Raw genomic sequence first — 12,560 nt, forward strand, 5'->3', positions numbered from 1 at the left:
CATCTATGCTCTGTGCACGCCTCAGCCTGGGCAGGCGAGGCAGCAATGCTGGACAGAAAAAGTATTTCCAGGATTGAACACTCAGCTGGAAACCTGAACACCCATTATTAGTCTGGATAGAAGTCAAAAGAATAGTTGAACCTGCTAAAACTCTACAGACCTGCTGGTTTACAGACTGATCTTCTGCCAGTAAACAAATGCTGGCTCTAATGTACTTCTGATTTTGACCCCTGGGTTGAAAATTTTCTGTATAAACACCAGCTGATGAACAGGTCATTTTGTTTCCATGACAAGACTCTCAGAGCTGTACCCCACACAGCAGGACCCTGATCCAGATAAAAGACTTCAAAATGTCCAGCAATAATTTTCACTGAACAATTTTTTTTCACAGTTCCAAGCTGTCAGATTATTAGTGGGAAAGGATTAGTGGGAAAGGGAACATGTTTTGGTCTAAATATCTTATTCAGGTGGGGAAAAAAAATAATGAAAACAAACAAACAAAAAATAATCCCTGTTGATGTTTTCAGGTGGAGAAGTTCCACATTTTACAGGAAAAAGGGTTTGAAAATTCCAAGATGCTAGCTGAGTAGATCATTTTTTAAATGACAAAGCAGAAGGAACATCTCTGAGTTTCTCAGTGCAACACATTTTTTATCCAGCTGCACATACTTGCTCTTTCAGTGTGGTTTTTTACAGACTAACAACTTCTCATTCCATACCCAAACCAAATAAAAAGGAAGACACACATATTCTCTGGAACTGGAGAAGTGTTTGTGTGTGGCTCTGCTTCTTCTCACTAATGCATTGGGAATAACAAATAGTAAAGATATCTGGCAACACTGGAGAAGGGGAGATTCGGTTAACTGGAAACCTGTTTCTCAGGGATTTTGACTCCTGTGAGATTTGCCACCAACCATCTTCCCTGCCTGGCTTATTATTTTTAATGCTGTTTCTTAAGTAGCAGAAATGACCTCTGGCAAAAATTCGTATAGGTCATGAATTATGCCACCCCTGATATGGCGAGGTGATATCACATCATCCACAGCCCCTTTCCTGAGGAAGGCTTCACTGTGTGACAGCCAGAATTTCTGAGGCTGCTGAGGTGTGTGGCCCAAAAATATACTTCCATGCTCCCAACATTACACAGTAAGTTGAAGCCACTGCAGAGATTTCACCTTCCTCTAAAATCTCAGAGCCCCCCTGGGCCTGCCTCAGAGCTTCTTGCCAGAGGTTGCTGTGAGCATCTCAACCAAGTCCAGCCCTTTCCAGAGAAGCAGGAGCAATGGCAGCCCTCTGCTCAGCCCCTTTCCAGAGGGTGTTGCACAACCTGGCTGCACCATGTTCTGAGTCTGCCGGGTCCCTTTGCAAGTGGTGTCGTAAACAGCAGCTTATCCATTTCAGCAGCTCGTTGCAGAGGAGAAACATCACCCAGAAATCCTACCTAGCTGGGCCAGCAAAGGAAACACAACTGTGCAATGCAAATGACACAGACTCTGGGGCTGTTTGACATCAGGCTCTTTGTGTGTGTGTGTGAAGATGGTAACAGGCTGCATCTCCCGTGAAGAGTTAGTTTCCTGTTCTAATAGTAGTAGTGATCACAGCAACAATCACAATAAAAATCTCCCCAAATTAAATGATTTTTTGTGGTTTTTTTTCCTAGTTCCAGCATAATCTAAGCATTCCTCACTCCTTTAACTCTATAAATCAAGAGCAAATACAAAGAATTCAAATCAGTTTCATGCAGGTGAAAATACAATGAGTGGGACTGGCAGCATCTGCCATGGCAAGCCCAAAATGTCATCTCATACACTCTCACCCCCCACCCCAAATCAGGGAACACCAGTGCTGGGGTGTGAGGGAGTGAGAGAGAGAGAGGTAGATTTGAACCTGCAGGGCTGGCTTTCAGCACAACTTTATGTAAGGAAAATAATGATGTCAAGTTCTGTAGCTGCTGGACTCGGTCGATCATTTTTTTATTGAAACATAAATATTTAAGATACTGAAACGTTGCTTTCTCCACTCCCTTAAAAATTCCAAACTGTACAAGCAGTTCCCATAAATGACTAATCTTATTTTAAATGAAGCTAATTTTTTGGCTAGGTCTCCAGAAGGGAAAAAAAAAATAAAATATTGGATCTGCCACAAAATCCATATTTCCCCCCACACTGTATCTTCAAAATGCATTCAGCCTAACAGCTTGGTTCCAGATGATATTGGATGCTCCTTTTCAGCTGCCAAAATAGGACTCTGGAGTCTAGTTGTGTGACAGGGAGATCAGGTAAGGGTTCTAGGTTATTTTTTTATCACCTCCCTTTTACAAGGTTCAGGCTGGGGTATCTTCACAAGCTGCTGGGGGGGGGCGGGGGAAGGATGGTGGGGGAGGGATGGAGGGGGCTGAGGCAGGGAAGAAGAAATGGAAAATAATAAAAAAAAAAGAAAATACAAATGCAAAAGGGAGTTTGCAAAACCTGGAGCTGGGATTTCAAGTGGAAGAGCAGAGTCCTTCCCCCCCACGGTGGGTGGATTTATTGGGTGTCACGATGCCACAATGTGTCTATAGGAAGCTGAAGCAAGCCCCCTACTTAACCTTCATCTCTTTATGTGTGCACGTACCAGAAGGCACCACACTGTTGCTGGAAAGCAAATAATTAGGGACATGTTCTGTAGCACCATTGCTATTTAAAACTAAATCAGTGAGTTAATGCTTCTCGAAATGTGACATCCGTGAGGGATTCTTGCCCCACTACTGTTAGTCACTTGGTGGTCTCCTGAGTGACAGGATCAATGCCCTGAGCTTTAAAAGTCTTGGCTGCAACAGGGAAAGAAAAAAAAAAGGTGATTATTGGAGAAATTTAGGGGAGGGGTGGTTGTTGGTGGTCTGACTTCTTGCAAGGGCTCACTTCTTGTCCCCAAACAGTCTCCTTGGGATGTGGGTCCTCAGCCCTTCCGCTAACCTTCACCCCAGCACACGTCTTACTGCAGCCCCTCACCTTGCAGGCTGGTAAGGTAAGGAAAAGCATTTGAGAGTAAATTCTGAATCATAAAATCCCTCAAGGCAGAGCACAGGGCTCCCTGGACATCTCCAGAACACTAAACACTCTGATGGGCTCAAATGAAGGAGTCCACAGGGTTTATAATTACACACCAATGACACAGAGAAAGACTCTGTAGCTGATTTGGCTCAAAGAACTGAAGCAAAGCCATTCTTTATTAGGGCAAATGGCCTGAACAAAACTCTTTGCATGGGTGAGAATAAAATCCAAACGCATTGAGGAAAGAAAAATAAAAGAGAAAGGAAGAAATAAACCAGTCAAATCACATTTTACTTCTTCTTACCCAGGAGATTGACACAGTAGCTTTTTTCCCCCCTCCCTCCCATTTTCCATTAAGCTGGTTCTTTAAAACACATCTGAACTTTTCCCATCCTGACGATTCCCACGGACAATTGGCAGAGAAACTAGGACAACTTGCAATACTGGGATTTTTTCCAGGCATGAGTAACTTGTTAAAAAGCCACTATTTCCCTAATACTAACAGTAAACAGAGTTCACATCCACATGAAATCCTCTGTGACCCATCGGGGAAAGTTTTTTGTATATTTATACAGAGAGATATATGAAATCATTTAATTCCTTTATCCATCAAGCACTTGGAACTCAGCATGTCCGTTTATATTTCACTTATAAAAATAAATATACACATGCATGCCAGGCTAGATTTAAAGGTATCCTTTTCCCTCAGTTGACAGCTCCATGCTTGTAGTTTTATAAGGGAAAGCTTTAGAAAGAGCGGTATTTAAAATAAAGTCATTGAGCCATGTTTTATGTCAGGCTGATGAAATACAACTCCATCACACCTGCTGCTCCTACTACTTTGGGTGGTGGACAGCTCTGCTGAGTAGCTACTTCCCAAATTTCTGAGCATTTAGGAGCTTGGGATGTTGGGCAAGCAGAAATTCCAGGCACATATGCTCTCTGGATGCATTGCATGTGCAATGATTTCAAAACATTCCCAAGTGATCACCACTTTTGGGACCTATTGATGTCAGCAGCTCTCTGACTAAGCTAAATCTAGTTTGGAGGATGAAGGCCACATTGGGGTAACATTTGAAGTCATACCCACACTGCATCCCACCACAGAAATGGGTTCTGCCTAGGCAGCTCAAAAAAAGTTGAAAATATCTTAAAATAGATGTGGTCTAATTCCGAGAATCTTATAGCCTACACAGCAGGAAGTCCTGGCAAGGGGCAGGGGCAACAGCTTATGAGAGAGCTGCCAAGCTCAGGTTTGCCTGTGGCTGAAGTGTGGGTGCCACATGAGATGGACTGAATAGATGCTATCAACTTGAGTGCAGGTGCCTGGTGCACCTGATTACCTTTCCAGATATAGTTATAAAAAACAGTGTAGATGTTTCCAGAAAGGCCATGCTCATTATAGTGAGAAACTGGAAGCCCTGCACTCTATTTACAGCCCTGCAACTCACCCACTCAAATCTGTTCTCCTAGGTATGCCTCAGTTTCCCTACAGAAAAAAAAGACCAACCAACCAAACAAACATGAAACAACCAAGAAATAGAATGAGCAAAACTCTTTCTAAAACACTTTTTTTAACCCTACTTGGAATCATATAATCTTCAATCATGAAGCTAGAGTTGGGTCACATGCAGACTTTTCCATGTTTCTGACTTTATCCCATCCAAAAAAGAGTGTGTAAAAGACTAAGTTGTGATTTCTTTCCAGAAGAGATTTACAGAAAACAGAGGTTTTTAGAAGAATCAAAAGGAAACACACTGGCTTGTGCCTGCATACCTCTCCAAAGGCTTTGTCAACCTCTCGTTCATGGCAAGTGAAATTAGGTCTGTTTGCCCAGGGTTTTATGTGCAGACCTGATCTCAGCTCTTGGGTCTGCCCACGAAACACCATTCTCATTAACAAGAGCCATTAACAAGCCTCTTCCATGAGCCTAGATTTCCTCAGTGGATTGTGGTTTCTTTGTTTGGTGCCAAAGTGGACAATTTCCTTGGGAAAATACCTCTTAAATCGAGGGAGTTATTTGGTCAGAAGAACATTTTGACTTAAGCCATTCCCAACTGGGCTTATTATTAAGTGCTAATTTAGCTAGGGTGGGTGGACAGCACTGACAGTGCCACAGGCCAGAATGATTCGTAGCCAGCCCAAATCCTCCAGCTTTCCTTGCCACCCCCAAAACCACGGGCCACAAAATGCAGGGTGAAAGTGGAGCAGCCACAAAGACAGGAGAAAAGAGAACATCTTCTGACCTGAAGATTTTGTCCTCCACCCTTTGCAGAGGGATGAGAAACCAGGGTCTGTGTATTTATTATGCATCTTCTGTATTTGCATCTCTGGGCATCAAAGTAATTTCCCTTGTCTTGCACAAGACAAACTCTTTTGGGTTTGTTTCTTTGTTTAGTGGAGCCCTTTGTTCAGACTCGTAGGACATTCTGGAAAGCTTCAGGGTCTCATAATATGTTTCAGTCAAGTGGTTTTTTGCTTTCATTCAGCGTCCACATGGCTAAATGAATATATGACAGTTTAGTCTTCACTTCTCAATTTCAGGGACATATTTTGGAGTTAGTTTATGAATCAGAAACAAACAAACCCCCCAAAATACCACAAGGGAATGTCACTCCTGGATTATTCCTACTGTGGACCTGTTCAGAAGCAGCAAACCGATCACCACCTCTACACCTGAGAAGTACCATTAGATTCATAGCCAAGCTTCTCTACAGAAGGAGTTAGTAGGGGCCACTTAGACATCATATTCCTACCTACTGTCTGGTAAGAAACCCTGAAATTCAAGCCAGATCCTTCCTTAGAATGATGGTGTATGAAATCTCCCATTATAACAGTGACCTGGAAATAAAACAAACCAAACCCAAAAAAAAAAAAGAAAAGAGAATTGCTTCCATCTCTGCAGGCTTACAGTGATACATTTGCCAGAGCTTTATTAGTTCTGGCATAATGAAAAGTATTCTGCATGTTAAAGAAAATATAAGTATGGCAGTTAGAGCAACAGGCTGCAGTTTTACTGTCTGCATGAACCGTTTCAGTCTTGCTGGGAATACGCAGATCACTTTTCCCAGCTCCTTGGGAAGTCAGTGCCAATCTTGTAAACTCTTTCAGACTTGCTCAAAGTGTAGCTGAGCCCACAACCATTTCTACATGCTTTTTGTGTTTTGCTATGTCATTGTGCTGTTAGATTTCCCCCATCTAATGGGTATTCCTTTGGCTCAGGAGTCCAGGACCAGGCTCTGAGACTGAAAAACATTTGACCTAACCCCACCCCACGCCACCCTTTGTGCCTAAACCTCCAGAGTGGATCTGAAACCCTCCTCGCAGCATTAAACAGCATCCTCAGCCTTCCAGAGGGTCACGTTTGAGGATTTCGATGAGAAGGAGCTGTGAGCTCTTCTGTGGGAGCTCCTCGTGTTTCATTCTCATGGAGCTCAAGTCATCTTTTAAGGGATGAGAAAGTTGGTGTAATGTTTTTCTCTTTATTTGTGGTGTCTTGGATTATTTTTTTTCATTAAGTTATTTGTACACATTTTGGCGTTTCCTGTTTGGGAGCAGACGTGGGGGCTGAAATACCATGAGAAAAACTTCTTATCCTGATGGCAGCTTGGATCTGCCTCATAAGGAGGATGCACTTAAAACTCTCACAGAACTCCTGGGTTTTATCCAACTTCTCCTCTGATTTACAGACAAAAGATGTATTCTGATTGATAGATCAGATATCTTCCGACTTTTTTTCAGACCCCGCAGATGTTGAAAGTTTGGCTCCTGGCTGGACTTTGAGGTTTGGAGTTTCACTAGATAGTATATAGCAAGCAGAATGTCAGCGTGGGATTAAGTGAATTTTGGACTTGATAGAATTTAGGTTGGTCTAATCTGAAAGTAAATCAGACTTCAATTTGTGAAAATGGTATGTTCACCTCCATGTCCCACCAATTTGTACTCCATTCGGCAGAAGCTGACATAAATACTCTTTTTTCCCCCAACAGTTACTTATGTCACAGACCAGACCCAGGTATTTATTTATTTTTTGTTGTCTCAGAGCAAATGAAAGAAGGCAGCATTGCCATCAACAGATGCACCACCAAATAACCCAGTTCTGTCTGACTTGGTTCTTGGCATCTGTGTGCTATTTCTGTCAAACTCAATCAAACTGAGTGTTAATTTTTGATGCAAACCCCCTATGATCATTTCACTTGTGATGTAAGACAGATCTAACCTCAAGACTGTCAAAGGCCAGAAGTCAATGACCCAGTTTTGTAAGCCATGCAATTCCTTATCAGTAGCCAACGCTTTTCCTACTCATGGAGATTATTCATTCTTAGTGGGATTTATTAGATATCTGCAGTATTTACATAAAACACAGCCCAGGCACAAATTTAAGAAGCTTTACCTGCAGCACAGTATGGCAAATAGATCTCAGAGTGTATGTCAGGTGAGTGTTAAACTTCATCACAGAATACAGAATTAATCAGGTTGAAAAAGACCTTTGAGATCATCATGTCCAACCTATTATCCAACACCATCTAATCAACTAAACCATGGCACTAAGTGCCTCATCCAGCCTCTTCTTAAACACCTCCAGTGATGGTGACTCCACCACCTCCCTGGGCAGCACATCCCAATGGCCAATCTCTCTTTCTGTGAAGAATTTCTTCCTAGCATCCAGCCTAAACCTCCCCTGGTGTGGCTTGAGACTGTGTCCTCTCATTCTGTCACAGGTTGCCTGGGAGAAGAGACCAACCCCTACCTGGCTACAACCTCCCTTCAGGTAGCTGTAGAGAGCAATAAGGTCTCCCCTGAGCCTCTTCTCCAGGCTAAACAACTCCAGCTCCCTCAGCCTCTCCTTATAGGGCTCGTGATCCAAACCTCTCTTCCAGACAGGAAGCCAACCTTGTAAAAGCAAATACTTCCACTAAGCCTCACTGCAACTTCAACTGAATGCTGAGAGCCCACAATGAAGAGCTTCAGTGAGAAAGTTGTGCTTGGCTAAAGCAGTTATAGAGCTTTCTCTAATTGTTCACTCACTTGAAATATAAAAAGGGGTGATCTGAGTATTTCAGGACCTTTCTACTCTGACTACCTGGCAAAGCCTAGTGGGACAAGGTTTTGACCTAGATTTCTGCATTCACCCGAGCTGAACTTGGTTTATGATGGTTCATCAGTGTGGAGCTGCTTTGGTTTCTTTTCAATCTTTTATTTTTCTTTTCTTTTTTTGTTTTTTTCCTGCCCTCCTGAGGCAAGGGACACAAGGTCTTACTGGTACAAATGCAGACTGTGCTTAGCAAAACTAGTAAATAGTAACCCAGGTCAGTTAGAGAATTTCAACAAACTGGAAAAGAGCCATATTAAATCAAATAAGGGGAGGGGAAAGGGCAGAGCAGCTTCATATATTGATAATATCTCCCTACCTCTCTTTTGATCAGCAGGGGGACTCTGTAATGAGCCAGAGGAATGTCTTCTCTCTGGGAATGCATTTATTCAGAGCTGGTGACAGGAGGAAACCTCTGCATATTTGGTCTCCTAATCCTACAACCTCTTCTTCTTTTGCAGACTTCACCTCCCCCCCTGCATAGACTGACTTTGGGGAAACCTTCCTTTTTAGGACATCAGGAGGTTCACAGCAATCTGCAAACCCAATCTGGAGTAGAAAAGATGTATAGAAGATGTAGCAAGACAGAAACAAAAACGGACTTAGTTATATACAGAATTATAGTAAATAAATAGAACAGAGGTGAAAAGTAAAGACTGTGAACTGTGAACCAGTCTTTGGCTGTATCCAGTTCAATTTGGTTAAAGAATGGTGAGTTAAAAGAACTTCATATTGAAATTCCCTCTAAGGTGCAGGTCCCATTGAAAGTACTGAAGTACTGAAGTACTGAAGGACCTCCAGTACCTCTTTAATGCAGGATCTATTTCACAGAGCTGGATGGAAAAGAAATAACTAATTTGCCTGGTCTTGCTCTTTTGTCAACCCCATTTTCTGACAAAATTTACTGAAGCAACAGAGTTTTGACAGCTTCAACTGCAATAATGACCCAGACATTGTCAGTCTCCCATGTATTTTCCTTTCGTTGCTATTGAGTGCCCCAAATCCTTATCAGTAAAGGATATTTGCTTCACCTGGCTCGCACAGAGAGCCGGAAAAGTTAAAAGCAGCCAGGCTGTGATGGTTTTAGTGGCTGTTGGTCTCTGAATGCAATTCCAAATGCAAGAACCTATTTTTAGAACACTCCTTTCCTTCTATTTTTATTTTTTCTTTCTTTTTAAACCATAACCTTCATGAAAAGGCTGTGGTGTATGTTACAGCCACACAGGGCTGGAAGGAAAATAATAACAGCACATTAGCAGTGAAACAATAATCCTGCTGCCAAACGTACAAATACTCACTAATATCTGCCACGGTTCTGCAGGCCCGGAGGAGTGCTTCATCTTGTTCCTCTGGCCTGCTTTTTGACAGAGGGCTTCCCTTAAATCCGTCCATCACTCAGCTGTTCACAGCTCTCTGATTCCTACCGGCCTGCTCTGCCGAGCTGCTGCCGCACCGCGAGGTGCTCCGAGCTCGGTTCTGCTGCTGGGCTGCATCGCAGGAGGTCAGGTGGGCACCAAGAAGGAAAGTGAGAAGCAGACAAGCTGCTGCTTTTGCTTTTCCTGGGGTGGTGCTTGCTTTATTTGCTTATTATAGTCGAATAAAGGTAACGGATGCTCATGTATACGTGCAAACGCAGGGTGTTTCCTCCCCAGGTGAACCCAGCTGTGGCAGGAGACCACCATATACTGTGCTGCCTACACGTGAAGGGAACATCTGTGAAATGAATTGGTGCCTTCAAATAAAAGGCATTTAATGTAAAACTGATAAATCTATTAAATGCGCATTACGACTGCCACTGCTTAATTCAGCCAAAAGATTTATTCAGGGAATGGTTTGCTGTTGCCTGGGCAGATATCAGTGAATAAGGATCTGGTGGATTCATGCCTGAATTCCAGGTAGGTAATGAAAATAAAACAAACCAAAAGGATTAATGCATTTTATCTATTTCTCTTCATTTCTATGTGTGTGACCCCTGCAAAGCCGCAGTAATGCAAATAAGAGCGGAAAAACAGGTCTGATGCTGCAACTCCTCCATGACTGTGTATGCAACCTGCTTGTGTTTGCAAAGCTCTGGTTGTTGTACCACTGTAAGAGCAGAGGAATTGTGTGAACACTCACAGGCCACCAGCGTGAGCTCAAAGCACACATTTGTCAAGGTGCAGTCTTCCCCAAACGGCCCAGGAGTCCTAAAATCCAAATGAAACTCCACAATGCATCCCACGACTCCCTTCAATGCTTTGCATTCCCTTTCAGCTCTGCAGCGTTCATCTCCACACAAAAGCACATATTCTCTGTGTGGGTAAACCCTCAAAAACATGCTCCTATTTTATCCACGAGTCAGGGGAGCAGCTGGGAGACATTGTGGTTTTCTTTCTTTCTCTTTTTTCCCCCCTTTTTCTTTTTCTTTTCTTTGTTTGCTGCCCCATCTCTGACTTGGAGGGTCAAATCCATGGCAAGTTCATTTCTGGGCCAACTCTGCCAAATTATATGATGTGAATTAATGTCTACTAGAGCTTAGAACAGCAAACTCTGATTTAAGCTCTTAGGTTGAACTTGTCTACAATTGTTGAGGTGAAAGGGCAGTTCATACCCATTAATTAACCTAATCCATCTCAATCTACTTTATTTTATACCTTTTAGGGTTTGTGACTCTAAGAAATATATTTAGATAAAGCAATGCAGCGAAAATCCGGGAACACTGCTCAAGACACTCACCACCCACCATTGGTTTATACTAGAGATCACTTCAAGCATTTTATTTTTTAAATGCTGGGAGCAGATTTGATCATGTATTTGCTAGTTAGTCCCAACACACTGAGCAGTTTTCTATCCAGATGATTCAAATAAGCCTTCCATTCATGTCAGGGTTATTTCTGATTCTGACTTTTAGTCCGTTTGTAGTAATTTCATTAATAGACAAGCATTATTGTTACACTCCCTCTGCTTGCTTTTTTTTTTTTTCCCCTTCCACCTCCTCCCTTATTGTGGTTCTAGTGCTAAAACACATGAAAATGAGGGAGTGCAATTACCTTGTGAAATGTGAACCTAAACATGACCCCTAAGTACAGCTTTTAGGGGCTGTTGTGTATGCAGCAGCAGGCAGAGAATGTTCAGAAAGATTAACAAGGTTCAAGCTTTATCTAAAAGCATATGGGAATTTCTTAAGAGGATCTAATCTAAAAATAGGATCAAGACATATTACCAGATGTCTATCCCCTAAATATTAATTTTTAAACTGAAGATATTTAATGACTGAGTAATATTTAATAAGTTATTAGTTGACCGTAGAGGCTTCTGAAATTGAAATTCCATGGAAATGTCTATCACGATAATAATTAATAAAGATTTTTAAACCAGCATCTTCATTGGAATGGTTTTTCTGCCATATTACAGAAACCCATTTTTAAAAAGCATGGGGTTTGGGTTTTTTTTTCCTTTTTTTAATAATACAGAGAGATCAGAATGTCTTGTATGCCCTAACACTGAAATACCTAAAGCTGAGAGTAAATGAGCAGAAAGCAGTCACAAATAGGTTGAGATTTTATTTGTAAGAATGAGATAAGCATCTACACATTTATTCATTTTTATCTGAATGTTTTTGTCCTGGAAAACAGTCCAGGACTCCAGAGCAGCATCTGATCTTCAGGCAAGATGCATGACTTTGCCTCGTATGTGGCCCCTACCTTATAGGGTACAGTCAGACAGCTCATTTAAGGTGCAGCAGATCTTGTTGATCTCAGCATCTACAAAAAGCTGGAGCGCATCTGAAAGAAAACATTTTCCAATGATTTAAGTTTTCTACAGTCAGATAAATGAAGAAAAGCTGCAGTAATGCCAGCCCAGCATTTCCAGTACAATCAGAAATGTGGGAGTATGCAGATAAGCGCTGATGCACTTCTACATTTAGACTTCTATCTCAGTTTTTCTAATACATATCCACACTTGAATCCTGGGTTATGTTCTGTGTTGGGTTTTTGTGTGTGTGTGTGTCTGCTAAAAGCTGTGCTAAAGCTGAGAGCTGGGTCTGGGTGGAGGTTGCCTACTGAAAGTCACAAGGTAAACCAAAGTCAGAGACCTCCTGATATCTCTCATCATTAAGTCTCCTATAGGATGTCTTAAGCTAAGTCACAAATATCATCCAAGTATGTTTCTTGTGGAGTTTGGACACAGGTTTCACAGAGAGAAGGAATTTCTGGAAGATGCAATAGCAGAGCTTTTTATTGGCTTTCCTCTCCCTCTTGGAAGGTTGTTTTTTGGTGGCGGCTTTTTTTTTTTTAAGTCCCAGAGAGCTAACAAAAAAAAATATTATTTTAACCACTTCTATAACTCTTACACTTCCTCTTGGAACTGAAGGTTATATGTACCTTCAACAAATTCTAGTTGCACCAGTTCCCTTACCTGAAGAAACCTAGTGTCCTTCCAACAAGAAAAGATAA

The sequence above is a fragment of the Melanerpes formicivorus genome, unplaced genomic scaffold (assembly GCF_026170545.1).
Source record: "Melanerpes formicivorus ecotype bairdi unplaced genomic scaffold, bMelFor1.0.p_v2 SCAF_10, whole genome shotgun sequence".
In the NCBI taxonomy this organism is placed as follows: domain Eukaryota; kingdom Metazoa; phylum Chordata; class Aves; order Piciformes; family Picidae; genus Melanerpes; species Melanerpes formicivorus.